The 17462-nt window shown below is 43.1% G+C and overlaps 1 non-coding gene across 1 annotated transcript; it reads right to left on the reverse strand.

The window, feature by feature from the left end:
* Positions 1 to 9400: 9400 nt before the first annotated feature.
* Positions 9401 to 9472, reverse strand: TRNAC-GCA (transfer RNA cysteine (anticodon GCA)). The gene has a single exon. It is a non-coding gene; the product is annotated as a tRNA-Cys (tRNA).
* Between the last annotated feature and the right edge of the window lie 7990 nt (positions 9473 to 17462).

Here is a 17462-nt window from a genome sequence, read left to right on the forward strand (position 1 = left end):
AGGTGGCTAACAAAATACAACACAAAACATGAACAGTTATCAATTAAAGCTCAGAATTAAAAACCCAGCCAGTTTTGGGGCATGCTATAAAAACTGTGTTTAAAAAAATCAGCCTCTTAAAACCCCACCGTGTCAGGTTGCCTAGGTTCTAAAAGATTTGATGGCAATCTGTAGTAATCTGAAATATTTGTTCCAGTATGGGTGAAGAACAATGTGCCCTGGATCCAGACAGAAGCTCAGATTTCCAGCAATGAGTTCTTCCACATCAGTTTCAGACAACTGCATCTCACTTCTTTTCCTGCCAGAGGCATGTTTTGTCAGTGTTTCCAGCAGCAGCAGCAGCGGTGGCGGCGGCATTCCATTCAAAACTATCAGCAATTTTCAGTATAATAAAAATAAACTATTACTGAAATCCCCCAAGGCAGAGACCCAAAGGTGCTCACCTGTCATTTCATCTGCTGTCTTCTTCATCCAGAGTATCTCCATCATGCATGCATCATTTTCTAGGCTGCATTTGCAGGGTTTCTGCCTGATCACTGGTGGGAGTTGGCAGTGATGACAATTGACCCCCCTCCTCCTCAACACCAAACATGGCATCCACCATCCCAGAGGGTATGCAGATGCAGCCATTAAAGGACCACATGCTAGCCTGCTGGGCCTTGACACCTGGCCTTTTAACAACCACCTGTCCAGTGACTACACTTTCAAGGTGAGAAAAGGGAGGGGCAGTGGACAGGTTGCTATAGGCTGCCTCACTCCCTCACGGCTTTGGCCATGCCTGCATAGTGTTTCTGGGTAATCGGAGGCTGGCAAGACCCAGGCATGGCTAAGGCATTTAAAAGGCCAAGGGAGGAGATCAAGGAGGACACGTCAGCTCCGGCTCTCTCAGCTCAGAAGGGAGTAGAGCTAAGAGAGAGAAGGTGGAAGAATAGAACTCCATCCTTCTCCTTCTGAGGCCAAGGGAAGGTGTTAGCCCACTGCAGGGAGAGGTAGGTGAGATTTTAACAAACGATAAAGAGAGGGCAGAACTGCTCAATTCCTACTTTGCTCCATTCTTCACTTGCAAGGGGAATTGTGCTCACCCTGGCAAAAAGGGAACACATGAAGAAGAAATGGAATTGCAGCCTAGGATAGATGTTGGGGTAGTATATGAACACTTAGCTTCTTTAAAGTCAAGTCTTCGGGACCAGATGAATTGCACCCTAGGGTACTAAAGGAACTTGCTGATGTAATTGTGGAAGGCTCTGTCCATCATCTTTGAGAATTCTTGGAGTACAGGCAAGGTGCCAGAAGATTGGATGTGGGCAAATGTTGTCCCCATCTTCAAGAAGGGGAAAAAGGAGGAGCCAGGTAATTATCGACCTGTCAGCTTGACATTCATACCTGGAAAGGTCCTGGAATAAATCATCAAATAGTCAGTCCGTGAGCATTAGCAAAGACAGCTGTGATTACTATAAGCCAGCATGGGTTCCTCAAGAACAAGGCATGTCATAATAACCTTGTCTCCTTTTTTTAGATAAGATCTCATTTTGGTGGATCAGGGGAATGCTGTGGACATAGTTTATCTTGATTTCACTAAGGTTTTTGATAGGGTTCTACATGATATTCTGGTTGACAAGTTGATAACGAGTGGTTTGGATCCTATTACTGATAGATGGATTTATAACTGGTTGAGAGAGAGAGTATCCAAAGACTGCTTGTAAATGGTTCCTCATCTTCTTGGAGTGGAGGGACAAGTGAAGTGTCTCAGGGATCTGTCCTGGGCCCTGTAGTGTTCAACCTCTTTATAAATGACTTGGATGAAGGAACAGAGGGGACACTCATGACATTTGCAGATGATATTATATTGGGAGGGGTTGCAAACACAGTAGAAGACAGAAGCAAAGTTCAAGGTGATCTTAACAAGCTGGAAAACTGGTCTAAAACTAACAAATGAATTTCAACACAGATAAATGTAAAGTTCTGCATTTAGTTAGGAAAAATCAAAAGGATATATGAGTCTTAGTAGATCACGTGCTGAATATCAGTCAGCAATGTGATGCTGTAGCCAAAAAAGCAAATGCAATATTAGGCTGTATCAATAGAAGTAAAGTTTCCAGATCACATGAGGTGATGGTATCTCTTTATTTTGCTCTGATTAGACCTCATTTGTAGTACTGTGTACAGTTTTGGGCACCACAGTTTAAGGAGGATGTTGACAAGCTGGAACATGTCCGAAGAAGGGCAACAGAGATGTTGAGGGGTCTGGAGACCAAGTCTTATGAGGAAAGGTTTAAGGAGCTAGGTATGTTTAGCCTGAAGAAAAGGTGACTGAGACAGGATATGATAACATCTTCAAGTATTTGATTAGCTGTCACATAGAGGATGGAGCTGAGTTGTTTTCTGTTGCCCCAATAGGTTGGACCAGAAACAATGGGTTAAAATTAAAGCAAAAGAGTTTTCAGATAAACATTAGGAAGAACTTCCTGACAGAGCGCTTCCTCAGTGGAACAGCCTCGTAGTGGGATCTCCTTCCTTGAAGGTATTTAAGAAGAGGCTAGATGATTCTCTGACTTAATATGAATGTACACAGATCAAGAGAGGGAATGCATGAAGGGATGAATCAGCGCTTGGCTCTTGCGGCCCTTGCTTTTATGCCTAGGGTAATGCCTTTTGCCACTTTAGGGTCAGGAAAGAATTTTCCTCCAGGTCAGATTGGCCAGGGATCCTGGAGGTTTCTTGCTTTCCTCTGGAGATACAGCAGGGGTCACTGAGGGAGGTGCAGGGGTGGGTGGGAAGGGGTAGCTGTGAATTTCCTGTGTTGTGCAGGGGGTTGGATTAGATGTCCCTTAGGATCCCTTCCAGTTCTATGTTTCCATCCAGGCTTCTGTAGTCCAGGACCTGACAACCACCAGTTCCATGAAGATTGAAAGGTTACACAGTACGGTTGCCAACTCACTCACTATAGCTGATCTGCCGTTACTGCCTCCTGGACACTGCTGAGAAGGGAAAGATGTTGCTGATGCATCAGTGTCACTTGGGGATAAATCCCAGAAATGTCACCATCAATGCCGTAGAATTTCACCAATCTCTAGAGACTGGCAAAATCCTTGAGCGTTGATGGCATCACTTCCATGTTTTAGCCAAAAGTGATGTTGATATTTCAGCAATACCTTTCCCCCCATGGGGTTCCAGGTATGCATCTGGCAACCCTATTCATAGAATCATATGGTTGGAAGGGACCTCTAGGGTCATCTAATCCAATCCCCTGCACAATGCAGGAACCCTATTACATGCTCCTCTGGTGACCTAGGTCAGTCCAATCAAATGCATCCTTTTATCACCTTCCAACCCTCTGCACTTTGCATTATCTAGCATAACAATCATTCATCTGCTGAACTGGAGTTCATTAGTGGGCTGAATATAAGACTCCCAACTCTAGGTTGGAAAATTCTTGGAAAATTTGGGAGTGGAGCCTACTGAGGGCAGGAAGGGGAGAAACCTCAGCTGATATAATGCCATAGAGTCCACCTTTCAAGGCAGTCATTTTCTCCAGGGGAACTGATCTCTGTCATCTGAGATCAGTTGTAATTCTAGGAGATCTCCAGCCACCACCTGGAGGTTGGGAACCCTTGCTGAATGGCAAGCTGAAGGGTGTCATTTTGCTGTTTTCCCTCCCATCTAGGTTCAGCTGCCATTTTTTTCTGTATGTACATCCAGCACACCAATAATTCCCAAAATGCGACCCATCTGTAAGCATACAGTGCAGTACTAAGTGCAGTGTTATATTCTTTTAAGTCTGTTGCTTGTGTGTGTTATGTGCAGTCAAGTCACCTTTGACCTGTGGTGACCCTCTGAATGAAAGATTTCCAAAACATCATATCATTAACAGACTTGCTTAGTTCTTGCAAACTGGAGGATGTGGCTTTCTTTATTGAGTCAACCCATCTTGTTTTAGGTCTTCCTCTTTTCCTACTGCCTTCCACTTTTCCTAGCATTATTGTCTTTCCCAGTGAGTCTAGTCTTCTCATGATGTGACCAAAGTACGATAGCCTCAATTTTGCCATTTTCGCTTTCAGGGAGAATTCAGGCTTGATGTGATTCTAGAACCCGCTTATTTGTCTTTTTGGTCATCCATGGTAACTGTAAAACTCTCCTCCAGCACCACATTTCAAATGAATTAATTTTCCTCCTGTCCACTTTCTACATTGTCCAACTTTCACATCCGTACATAGTTATGGGGAATACCATAGTATGGATTATCTTGATCTTGCTCCCTAGAGAGACACCCTTATCTTTAAGGATCTTTTCTAGTTCCCTCACAGCTGCTCTCCCAAGTCTCATTCTTCTACTGATTTCTTCATTGCAGTCTCCCTGTTGGTTGATGATTGAGCCAAGGAATAGAAAATCTTGAACAATTTCAATTTCCTCATTGTCAACTTTAAAATTGTGTAATTCCTCGGTAGTCATTACTTTTGTCTTTTTGATGTTCAGCAGTTCTGTTTTGACACTTTCTCCTTTAACCTTCATCAGTAGTCATTTCAGGTCTTCACTATTTTCTGCTAGTAATATAGTTTCTGTTAGTAACATCTGCATATCTCAAGTTGTTAATGTTCCTTCCACCAATTTTCATTCCACTTTCTAAATCTAATCCATCTTTCCTTACGATATGCTCCGTATGGAGGCTGAACAGATAGGGGGATAATATGCATCCTTATCTGATACCCTTTCCAATTCCATATTCTGTCCTAACAAGAGCTTCTTGTCAAAAGTACAGATGTGTATCAAAACAGTCAGATGTTGTGGCACCCTCATTTCTCTTAACACGCTCCATAGCTTTTCATGATTCACACAGTCAAAAGCCTTGCTGTAATACATAAAACATAGGCTGATTTTCTTTGAAATTCTCTGGTATGTTCCATTAGCTCTCGTAAATTTGCAATGTTATCTTAAGTGCCTCTTCTTTTTCTGAATCTTTTTCTGAACATCTGGAATTTCTTGCTCCATATCTGGTAAGAGTCTTTGCTGTAGAATTTTAAGCATCACTTTGCTTGTGTGGGAAATTAACACAATAGTTTTATAGTTGCTGCACTCTTTAGCATCCCTTTTTTGGAATTAGAATGTAGACTGAGTGTTTCCAGTCTGTGGTCCATTGTTTTATTTTCCATTTTTGTTGACAGATTCTTGTTAAGATTTTGATGGACTCAATTTCTGTAGCTTGAAATGGTTCTATTGATATCCCATCTACGCCAGGTGCTTTGTTTCTCCCAATTGCTTTGAGTGCAGCTTTTGCTTCATTTTCTAATATATCTGGTTCTTTGTCAAAAGATTTTTCTTCGAAAGTATCTATTATCCTTCCATCTCTTCTGCATAGTTCTCCAGTGTATTGTTTCCATCTTTCCATTATTTTGTCCTGATCAGATGCTGTATTTCCATGTTGATCTTTCAGCATTGCAAGCTGTGGTTTAAATTTCCTTTTGATTTCCTGGATCTTGTGGAAAGGATCTCTTGTTGTTCCTTTTTTATTGTTCTCTTCTATTTCTTTACACTGGCTATTATAATACATTTCTTTGTCTCTGCATGCAAGTCACTGAAAAGCTGCTTTGAGAATTCTGACTCCTTTCTGATGCCTTTTGCCTTTGCTTCTTGTCTGTCTTTAGCATAAGGGTTTCTTCAGTCATCCATTTAGACTTCTCCTTTCTTTTGGCTACAGGAATAGTCTTTGCACATACTTCCTTGATAATATCCCTGGGTTTAGCCCATAGTTCTTCTGGTTCATCATCAATTAAACTTACCATTGCAAATCTGTTCTTTACATCATCTTTAAATTCTTCAGGAATATTATTTAGATTGTATTCTGGCACTATGATTCTTTCAGTGTTTCACTTCAGCTTTAGTCTAATTTTTGATATTAGCAACTCATTATCTGTATCACAATCAGCTCCTGGTCTTGTTTTAGTAGACAGAATAGACCTTCTTCATCTTCTGCTTCCAGTTATGTAATCTGTTTGGTTCCTGTATTAGTCACCCAGTGATTTCCACATATACAATCGTCTTTTTGGTTGTCTGAAGCACAGGGCCGGCGCGCCCATTGAGGCCAGGTAGGCAGTGGCCTCAGGGCGTGAGGGCACCGGAGGGGTGCCAGAGGGGTGTCAGGGGCAGAGGCGCATGCCGCAGAGCTGGTGTGGCTGGGCCGCAGCTGCTGCAGCCAGCCAGCCCTGTGCCGCCACCGCTGCCGCCACACGCCCCCAGCCAGGCGCAGCAGCCACGAGCCGCTGCCAGGGCAGCGTGTGGAGAACAGAGCAGCCTCCACCCACCACTCCAGCCATCCGCCGGCAAATGCCCCCAGCTTGCGCTACGTGATGATGTCATCACACAGTCTGTGGCACGCGCGTGCTGTGCACGCGCACATAAGGGGATGGCCGCAGGCGCCAAAAACCCTGGCACCGGCAGTGCTGAAGCATGTGTTAGCAATGAACAGGTTGTTGGCTTCACAAAATTCTATGAGTTGCTCTCTTGCTTCATTTTGTTATTCTAGTCCAAGTTTTCCAACAATGTTTGCTTCTGCTTTGTCTCCTACTTTTGCATTCCAGATGCCTATGATTATCAGTATATCTTGTTTAGGTGTATGATCAGTTTCTTCTTGGACACTTGTGTAAAAAATTTTGATTTCTTCCTCATCAGCTTCTTTAACTGGGACATAAACTTGAATGATGGTTATGTTAACAGGCCTTCCATGAAGTCTAATTGATATTAATCGGTCAGACTTTGCATTGTAGCTCTTGAGTGTTCATGCTATCTTACCTCACAATTAGAGCAACACCATTTCTTTTGAATTTGTCATTTTCACAATAAAACATTTTGTGGCTTTCTGACTGAAAATGTCCTGAGTCAGACCACATTAGTTCACTCACACCTAGGATTGCAATGTTTAAACATTCCGTTTCTTGTTTTATGATTTCTAGCTTACTTGGCTTCATACTTCTCACGGTCCATGTTCCTGTTATGTGTGCTGCACAGCTTTGGACATTCCTTTTACATCTATTCACATCTGTAACTAGATGTTCTTTTGGCTTTAATCCATTCCCATCATTAAGAACAGCACTATTCGTACTTGTCCTCGGCTCTTCCCCAGTAGCCAATTGGGAGTCATCCAACCTGGGCATCCTGTCTTCCAGCACTATATCTTCTTTCATTTTGAATTATCTCATCACAGTTTTCAAGGTAAGAGATTAGCAGAAGTGGTTAACCATAGCCTTCTTCTGCACAGTACTAACCAGGGCTAGCTGAAGTGACACTGCTGTTGTCTGTGAAAGATCCTCCATCAGTGTCACCTTCCACTACTGCTGCTTCCCAGTAGCTAGCCTTCAAGAATTCCTCTGCTCCTATCACCATTGGAACAGTCAATTCTCTTCTACTGATGTGACCATTGATTCCTGAAGAGTGCATGTATCTTAATATGATGTCTTAGCTTTGACCATTTTCACCTTGAGTGACTCTTCCAGGAGTTTAGACTCTTGACCAAGCCTGCGCTCCTGATGGTGTTGCTCTCAGCTTCACTGACACACTCAAACCCATGTTTGACCGCACTCATGTTAAGGTGTGCATCCAAGTCTGTTAGTGGTCAGACTTGCCCTCATAGTATTAAGAAGTCTTATGGATATGGCAATATCATAAGCCCCTCTCTGTATGTGTTTTATACACGGAAATGCTGCCTATTCAGGCAGAAAAATGGAAGCCAGATCTCACCTGGGATATGGAAAATTACGAGCATTAACTTTGTTTCTACTATAATTAATAGGCACCCTGGCCACTCAGAATTTGAGAATACAAGAATTCTGTTGATAGATGAAAACCCAAAGGTTACAGCATGTAGTGCAAAGTTTTTAGCTGAAGGCTGCAGCTTACAAAATCTGCCAGTTAAGGAGGTATAAATGTGATGAAATGCTTTTATTGTATTTTAAAACAAGCATAAATCCAAACACAGAACTGAAAAAATGCTGAAACAAAGCATAAACATTTAAACATGACATATTAAACAATGTAGATTTTCCCCAGTATGTACATAGTAGCGTAGTACATAGTCTCTGTCACTTTGCCAAAGTATCTCTTTCAACCATTTCTTTACAGCACAACCCTTCTACCTTGAAAAAAAGCACTCCTGAATGATTTGTGCATACTTTGTGGAAAGCTAAGAGAGTGGGAGCCCTACTACCCTCTTCTGGCAGGACATTCTGTAAGGTGGGGGCCACTGCAGAGAATGCATGTGTATGGGCAGCTGTGGATTTTGCCCATTTACAGGGTGTCATCTGCAGAAGGCCCTGTTCAGTTGAGAGAAGCTGCCATGGCGAGGCATAGGGAGAGAGGCAATCCTGCAGATAGGAGGGACCATGGCCATGAAGGGCTTTGGATGTGATAGTCAATACCTTGAATGGAGCCTGGTAACTGATGGGTAACCAATGGAGTGACTGCAGGATGGGACTAATATTCATGCTCCTCTTAGCTCACGATAACCACCAAGCTGCATACCAAGTGGAGTCTAGTTGACTTTGAGGGGAGACTTATGTAGAGCACATTGCATAGTCTAGTCTCAATGTTACCATGGCATGGATTGTAGATAGATGTTAAAGCGGAATATCATATTTGTCTCTTATGGTATCATAGCTTCTTAGGAAGGAGGAAGCCATATATTTTAACTGGAAGCTTACACCCACCTTCAGCCTAACCTACCTCATAGGGTTGTTGTGAGGATAATATACAGCAAGAAAGACAACTATGTACGCCATCCTGAGAGCTACTGGAGGAAAATAATAAAGAAGATGATAATAATAATAAACAGCCGCACTGCTTAGAACATGCCACATGCTGAAATGATACCTCACCGACTCCTAGATTCTTGGATAAAATCCAAGTGATGAAGGACCAAAAAATTCCAGCCTAAACATCTGGTGAACTGTAATAACATCAAATAGAAAATAACATTGTTGTTCCCCATTTGTCCTCATTAAATTTCAATTGTATTTATTTATATTATTTATAGTCCATCTTTCTCACTGATAGTCAAGGAGGATTACACAGTGTAAGACAATATAATCAGCAGTCTTGGGACATTCAATAAACAATGGAAAACGGTGGGCAAATGCAAATTTGCAGAGATTTGAAAGGTCATTAGCAAGGTTACTGGCTAAGTCTAAAAGATAGCAGAATTTAATCCTTGGCAGGGAACATCTGTCACAGCTAAAGAAAAGTCCTACCAGAGTAGCCTCTTAATTCACCATTTCTGTGCTGTGAAACCTATAAAATATTGTCCTCATCCATAAAAGAAAAAAATGTTTAAACTGTAACAGCATGGCGAAGCTTTTGAACAAACAGCAAAAAAATTAAATGAACAGTATTTTTCCAGAAAAAAAAAAATCTGTTGAGGGGGCACCCGGATTTGAACCAGGGACCTCTTGATCTGCAGTCAAATGCTCTACCACTGAGCTATACCCCCTCTGCTGGTTCAGTGGTTTGCTGAAGAGCCTTTTATAGTGCTTATGACTGAAATCCAGCCTTCTGTGCGTTTTAAACCTCAAGCAAAGGCAAATTGAGGATTTCGGAGGGCGGAGGACCCTTTAGCAGGAAGAACTAATCCGACACAGGATATAACTCGTAAAGTAAACAAAGGAACTCCCAGCAGCGACAGAGATTCTTAAAGGCGAGCTTAAGTATAGGGTAGAAAATTGGTTGGAAAAGGCAAGAAGGCAATCCAGCTGATACACCGAGCAAACTGTCCTGGTACAGCGTTTTTGCACTTGGTTGCCACTAAAAGCGTGGTTGTGACTGCACGTATGAATGCGATTGATACAGGATAAAACTGGGAAGGTGGCAAATTTTTAAAAATGCAATGTACAGACATTTGCATTACAAATATAGGGAAAACAAAAAGGATAAGTGAAGTAAGTGCCCTTAAGCCGTAGATTTATCTGTGCTGAATCTTTAAAGGCGGAGGTGGGAGGTACACGGTAAACAAGCTGAGATTGCCAACCTCCAGGTCGTGGCTGGAGATCTCCTGGAATTACAGCTGATCTCCAGACCACAGATCAGTTCTCCTGGAGAAAAGGCTGCTTTGGAATATGGAGCCTATGGCATTATACCCCTCCCCGAACCCCACCCTCTCTACGCTCCACTCCCCAAATCTCCAGGTATTTCCCAATCTGGAGTTGGCAACCCAAAAACAGACACAGATGTTTTGCTCATTCACAGATTTAGGGCAAGATTTCTTGGACAAATGTTTTCATGTCTTTCTCTCTCCCACAAGCAAGCAACATACAATAATGCTTCGGAGCCTGTACCTTTCCTTTACCATTGCCAAATCCTCGCAAAGCGAACGAGGGGCTTCCAGACAAGCCTGAGGCCTGCCATCGCGATCAGCAGACATGAACAATGCGATGCGATGCGTATTTATTCAGAAGCAAGCCCCAATTTATTGAATGGTAGCAACTCCCAAGAAAGCAGGTTGCCCACCCGGTTTCCATAGACCCACCAGCAAGCTACTCCCTGCTACTGGGTTTCCTGTACCACGTAATAACCACGATGCACTCTCACAGCTCAAGCCCACTTCTTTAAAGTCCTTGGGAACTGAAGGACTGCTTTTTTCCAGATGACCCCACCTATCACCTTCTAGGACCCGCTTCTCTAAGGAGATCCTACGGCAGAATGCATAAAGCAGAATTGTTCAGGAGGAATTTTTACCAAGAGAACAGGAACATGGTAATTCAGAATTGTGGCAAGGCCATCTACACGGAGTATAGGCTCATAAGGTTTATCTTGTGTAAATGTTTTTGGCAGTTTTCTGTTCTGCTCTCTCTCCCTCCCCCCACGTTGTTTATTGGACATATTATGCCATTTTATTTCATTCTTCTGTGATGGGGTAATCCAGTTTCATGGCACTGTTTGTTGTCTAATGGTGCGATCTATTTTGATTGCATTATTTATTGTAAGATTATCCTGGTCTTTATTGCATTGTTTTTATAATTCTGTAATTTTCTGTGAGTTACAACAAGAAGGAAGGATGATAAATAAATAAAGATGAAGCAGCAAACTCTGTTACCATCGATGTAGCATCTGAGGATAACAAAGGTTTTTATGAAGTTGGCTTCAAAACAGTGCAACTTTTTTTTTCCTGTTGAGGATGTTTAAAAAGCCACATCTTTCCCAAGATTTCAGAGAGGTTGCACAATGCTCCTTTTCTTTTTTCTTTTTGCCTCAAAAGCATTTGATTGATTTAAAGTTGGCTATGTTGTATCATCTGTTTTATTGGGGTTGAATTATTTTATCCTGTGATTTTTTTTACGGTTTTTCTTAGAGTGGGGGGAGTGCTATAACATTGTTTAAACCACTACAAACACTTCAATGTGCTGTGGAAACAAAGCTGAATTCATACCAAGTTACCCCTGAGAAAATGGCACAAAGAGATTTCAAGGTCTCTTTCCAGGAATGATCGCCTAACAAAGGTTGTCAACAGGCCTGGAGAAAAGTGTCCTGACCCTTTAATAGAGGTTCAAAGTATGGAAATAGGGAGCTGAAAGTTTTCATGACATGGAGGTAAATAATTTCACCTGGTAAATAGCATCCCATTAAAGTGATATGTTATTGTTGTTGTTTTTCACTCCAGGCAGTTGGCAATTCTAATGCCAACCGATTTTTCACCCCCTTAGGCTTTCTGATTGTTAAATTGGCTCTGAGTTGAAGGTAAGTATGTGATGGGGATGTCTTTAAAAAAACAACAGCAACAATCTTCTTGCTGGAGACACAGGCAAAGTTGCTGAGGAATCCAGTCAGAGCAATCCAAAACAACGGGAAGCTTGTTTGTCCAGAGATCTATTCATCCCATTCCTAACTGCACCAATCTATCCAGGGTATCTAGAAAGTGCTAAAGACATCAGGAAAGTAAATATGTCATTTGCAGTCTCATTAAAGAAGGTGTTAAAGCCATCACTGGGGGGAGATGAGTAAGGGCAGTATGGAGGTGTGGAGATTTGTTGAGATGAAAGTTCCAGCACGTATACATCCCTCTTTGCAAGAAGAGCTAGTAATGGTAACATGCCTTACAATAATAAGTGCCACACAGAAAAGTGGGTAATATGGCATGAATGTTCATGATGATCCAAGAAAACATTTGTTTAAGTGGCCTTCCTGTCCCTGATTGGACAGAAATGTGGGATGCAAATGTTGTACATGAATAAATCAAGGGAATAGTATTGTTCTGCACTGTTTGTTGTATTGTTAGCTTGTTTTATTGCATTTTTTTCTAATTTTTGTAATACACACCCCCTTTTTTGTTTACATTTTAATGGTCATTTTTAATGTCATCTCTTATACTGGGTTGGATCCACCAGCTTTTCTGCTGGTGACAAAGGAAGAGGAGGGAGTCCCTTTTGACGAACACAAATTTTGTTCTGTGGATTAGAGGACCTGCAGAGACAAAAACCACATGGGATGGGGGGGGGCTGTAATAAGGAGGGGAATTGGGTGAGATAGAGCAAAAAAAGTTGGCTGGACCCAACCTGCTGTTTTTTTCACTGCACTGTTTTCTTCATTTTGTAATCCAGTTCCGTTGCATTGTTTATTGGGTGTCATAAACTGTTGCTGCTGCCTAGTTTTTAAAGTGTTGTAATCGGCTTAGTGTTGCAGTGAGAAAGATGGCCTATGAATAAAGTAAGTAAATAAACTACATGGACAGGTAGCATGCCCTATACAACATTAGCAGGTGGTAGAAAGTGCCATCAAATCACAGCTGATTTATGGCAACCCCACAGGGTTTTCAAGGCAACAGAGACTTCAGAAGTGGTGCTTGCATTGCCTGCATCTACACAGAGACCCTGGACTTCCTTGGTGTTCTTCCAACTAAATAATTAGGGCTGATCCTTCTTGGCTTCTGAGATTGGATGAGATCAGGCTAGCCTGGACCATCCAGGTAAGGGCACAACTTAGCAGTAGGGAATAAAAAAAATTTGGAAGGAATTTGCATGATAAAGACGCAAGAAGTGATAATTGGCCAGGTGAAGCCTGAGAATAAGGGATACATTTGTTTTTTGGTTTTTGCCTGATTAAGATTTCTGTGTAACTTGACAGCTTGCATATTCTCATACATCCCACATTAGTCCATTCAAAGATCACCAGGACCTATTTTTCTGTCTCTTTATAGACAACTTTAAGAGATCAGATTGAGTATACTGAAAAGGACACCTTCTCTTGGGTGTCCCTTGACTCAGGAGGACTACACTATCTAATAGTGCCTTCTCACCAGACATAATTTATGGACACAAACATGTTTATATTCTGAGGTCCGATCTACACATGCAACAGAACAAGGTGGCAGATTTCAGAGGTGGTAATGTAGAATGTCCCACTTAGAGTAGCAGATCATACTTACCAGTGCGCCTGTATGTAGACAACTTCCTAAAAACAGGAAACTTGTACAACTGGCAGCAGATGGGGAGAGACCATTTTGCATGGTGCCCAGGGCCAGACCTCTGCCAGGCAACCAAGGCACTGGCAACACTGCTGGGAACAGCCCTCATCCCCTTCCCCAGTTTTGTTTGCTGAAATACCAGCCTTTTCATAGGCAGCATAATGGTTAAGAGTGTTGGACTAGGATCTGGGAGATCCAGGTTTGAATACCGACTCTGCCAGGAAAGCTCACTGGGTGACCTTGGGCCAATCACACACTCTCAGCCTAAACTACCACGCAGGGTTGTTGTGGGGATAAAATGAAGGAGATAAGAAAGATGTATGCTGCTGTGCATCCCCACTGGAGAGAAAGGTGGGGGGTATACATAAAAGTGATTATATGGCATTTTTTCTGCACTTGGGCCAAAGAAGGTTACCTACTCCTGACATAAATGATGGTCTTCCCTTTTTGCTCTTCTTGCTGGGTCAGAGGAGAGGTAATCCAGAGGTTCCTGATCCTCTCAGTCAGTGACAAAATCAGTTCCTTGTCCTTCATCTTTGCAGTCCCCATCCGCCACCGGCAACCAGCAGAACTTGTCTGCAATAACCAATGACAGCTGTAGCCAGGGCTTTTTTTCGGCAGGAACCTGGGTCTCCCTAACCACCACACAGGCTCTGTGGATAGAGCTGTGGGGATCTCTCACATGCAAAACATTTGCTATGGAGCGTGTCCCTCTCCTCAAAATCTCAGCTGCAGCAACCAGAAATTGAACCCAGACTTCCCACATAGCAGGGGGGGAAATCTGCCATGAGCACCAATGCCTGATATTTGAGTTTTGAGCACCATGCAACTAATCCCCTACAAATATAGCCATATTCCAAAAAGACTGGAAGACAACAAATGTTACATACAAAGGTATATTTTGCCAGTTTTGTATTGCCAAGGTTACTTGAAATTGTGCATTCAGTTTTGGATATTTTTATGCCCTGATGTAGGGTTTAAGCCAAGCATTCTAACAAGTCCCCACCATCTGACAGCTTGTACTCCATCAGCAGTGTAAAACTCACAGAAAATCTGTTGTCTGTGTAGGTGAAGGGGGCAATCTGTGCCGAAGTCTGGGTGGTAGCACCTGTCTCAGTCGTCACTTGCCAACAGGGACCAGTCATATGGCACCTTAGGCCTTATGAAGCCCAGGCTTTTGGATTTCCTTTTCTGGCTGTACTATTTAATGTTCTGTGGACATGCTTAGCCCCGATGGAGTTTAACTGTGCCTGACTGCTAGAATTCTTGGAAACCTGACTGTGACTGCTCTTGGGCTATAGGCGGGATCTGCTTAATCTCGCCCGATGCTCCTCCTTACTGCAGCCCCATTCCGTATGACTTTTGTCTGGGGTTGCCAACATCCAGGTAGTGTCTGGAGATCTCCCAGAATTATAACTCATCTCCAGGCAACAAAGATCAGTTCCCCTGGAGAAAATGACTGCTTTGGAGGGTGGACTGTATAGCGTTATACCCCTCTGAAGTACCTCCCCTATCTCCAGAACTTCCCAACTGGCAGCTGGCAACCCTGCTTTTGCCATGCAGATCTTATGATCCCCAGCATAGTCTATGTGTACAGTATAGTTAGGTCCTAGAAGCAGCCAGACAGTCAGTGCCCTTGGGAAGGTTGCTTGTTTTTTCTCCCCACTGGACAATCTGGTGGTAGTGGTTGGAGGTTTCCACCTCTAAACATGACGCCATTTCCAGTTCTTGTGGCTTATAGATATTAACAGACTTTTATGAATGTATTCCTTATTGTTTTTTTAAATGTGCAAGCTTTGTTAGAGATTTTGTCAAGGAAGTACAGCTGTTGTATACCCTGGACTGAACAAGGGTACACCCTTTCTATCTGAGATGATCATTCTTGTCTACTGGGTATAAAAAATGGTGTTTCCACATTTTATGTCGATCAGCAGCTTAAATATATGATGAAAGGGCCATGGCTCAGTGGCAGAGCATCCGTTTGGCATGCAGAAGGTCCCAGGCGCAATCCCGTACATCTCTGGTTAAAAGGATCAGGTAGTTGGTGATGCAAAAGCCCTCCTCCTGGAAAGCCACTGCCAGTAAGAGTAGACAAGAATGACTTTGATAGGCCAGCGGCCTGATTCAGTATAAGGCAGCTTCATGTGTTCAAGAAATATTTCTCTTAGCCTATCCTAAATCACCTGCTGACCAATATCCTCTTTCTGTTTGTCTTGGTCTTACTGCTCTCTCTGGAGTGATCTCAAAAGAAGGAAAGACAGCATATCATTTAAAAAAATAAAAGGAACATGCAAAAAATGTTATAACAGGACACTGTTCCCAGTGTTTTTGAGAAAGTGAACTCTGTGAACTTTTTCCATGCCAGACACTGTTTATAGTTTTATAACATTAATCCATTTTGCTCCTATGTTTAACGCAGCCAATGCAATCTGGGATGCGGAGACAGAAGGTATTGCTTGGCAGCTGTGGAGCCAGACTTCTGGGCTTTCGTTTGCTCTCCTGGAGCGCCAGGAGGGCCTAGGCATTATGCTAAGCTGCTAATCCCTGATCAGCCACCACCTCCTCCTCCCCATTAGATTGGCAAACAACTGGAACCAGCAGGAGCTGAGATAGGCCTCACTATATAAACTTTCCCAGCCTTGCTGTCTTACCATCTCCATCAGCCCAGGTCTTCAGGATGAAGAATGATCTCTGCCTTCTCATCTTCCTTCTCTGCCCCTCACTGGCAGTGCATGGCTACATCTGGGCATGGATGTACTCATTGCCTTATCAGAATCCCAGCGAGGTGGTGTCCTTCAAAGGCCCTCGGCCATCACCTAGCCAGGAGCTTACGGTAAGCATGCATTGTGTACCATTTTAGATAACAGAATTCCAGTCCTAAGAGCACCTGCCAGTGCCGTTGAATAAAACAGGACTTACCTCTGAGTGAACATGGATAGGAGTGCACTGTGGGTTATGCTTGGATGTGTGAAAGTGTAGCTTCTCATGACGAGGCATGAGCACTAACCACGGGAAGGTGTGTGAGGGGTAAGGTGGGGGCTTGCCAAGGCTCACAAGGGCTCAGCCTCCAAACCCATTTCCTTTTCTAAGACTCAGCCTGGAACTAGCATACGAATGAGATAGCAAGACAATGAAATTGTACAAAGGGCTAGACCTGAACACCAATACATGTTCTTGAATGGGTGTGAGAGGTTTATGGGAAAAGAGTCGAGGGCTCAGCTTGCAGAGATTTGGAGAAATAAAAGATTGAGATTGAAACCCCTCAAATTAATACCTCATCTACTTACTTCTTGACCTCTCTTACCTTATAAACCCTGTGGGGTCACCATAAGTCACCTCTGTGACTTGACTGCACTTTCCACCACTAAAAAGGCCCCAAGTTAGGTCAAGAATCTGCTCCCATCTTTCCTTAGCTGCTTCCTTTTAAATTTATTCATTTAGATATTTATACCTGCTTTTCTGCCCAGTCGGGATCCAAGGCAGCAGGCGACATTCATTCGTCCTTGCTGTATCTTATCTTCTTAACAACCCTGCAAAGTAGGTTAGACCAAGAGAGAATGACTGTTTCGTGGTCAACCATCTTCACCATGTCAGGGTGAAGATTTGAACCTGGATCTCCCAGATCCTAGTCCAACACTGTCTAAAGCCACACAGCACAGCTACCTGGCTGAAGCTAGGCAGATCTGGATCTGGTCAGTGCCTGCCTGGGAGATGGTTGGGAAACCCCATGATGGCTGCCTTGAGCTCTTCAGAAGAATGGAGGGCTATGAATGCAATCAATAAGTTTTTTTCTGCACAGGTGACTGTGTGCAACCAGGAGGTACACTGCCCCCAGGGGTTCTTCTGTGACCGCCATTTTGGGCTCTGCCTAACCCTCCAAGAAGAAGGTGAATATTGTCGCTGGGATGCCCATTGCGCCAGGGGCTTAAGCTGCATGTTTGGCAAATGCCATCCAACTGTGCCAGGTGGACAGGAAGGTAAGGCAAGGAGAAGCAGGGTGCTTTCTCTGACTTTAGGGTAAGAAGTA

Source organism: Eublepharis macularius, chromosome 12 (assembly GCF_028583425.1).
Source record: "Eublepharis macularius isolate TG4126 chromosome 12, MPM_Emac_v1.0, whole genome shotgun sequence".
NCBI lineage: Eukaryota > Metazoa > Chordata > Lepidosauria > Squamata > Eublepharidae > Eublepharis > Eublepharis macularius.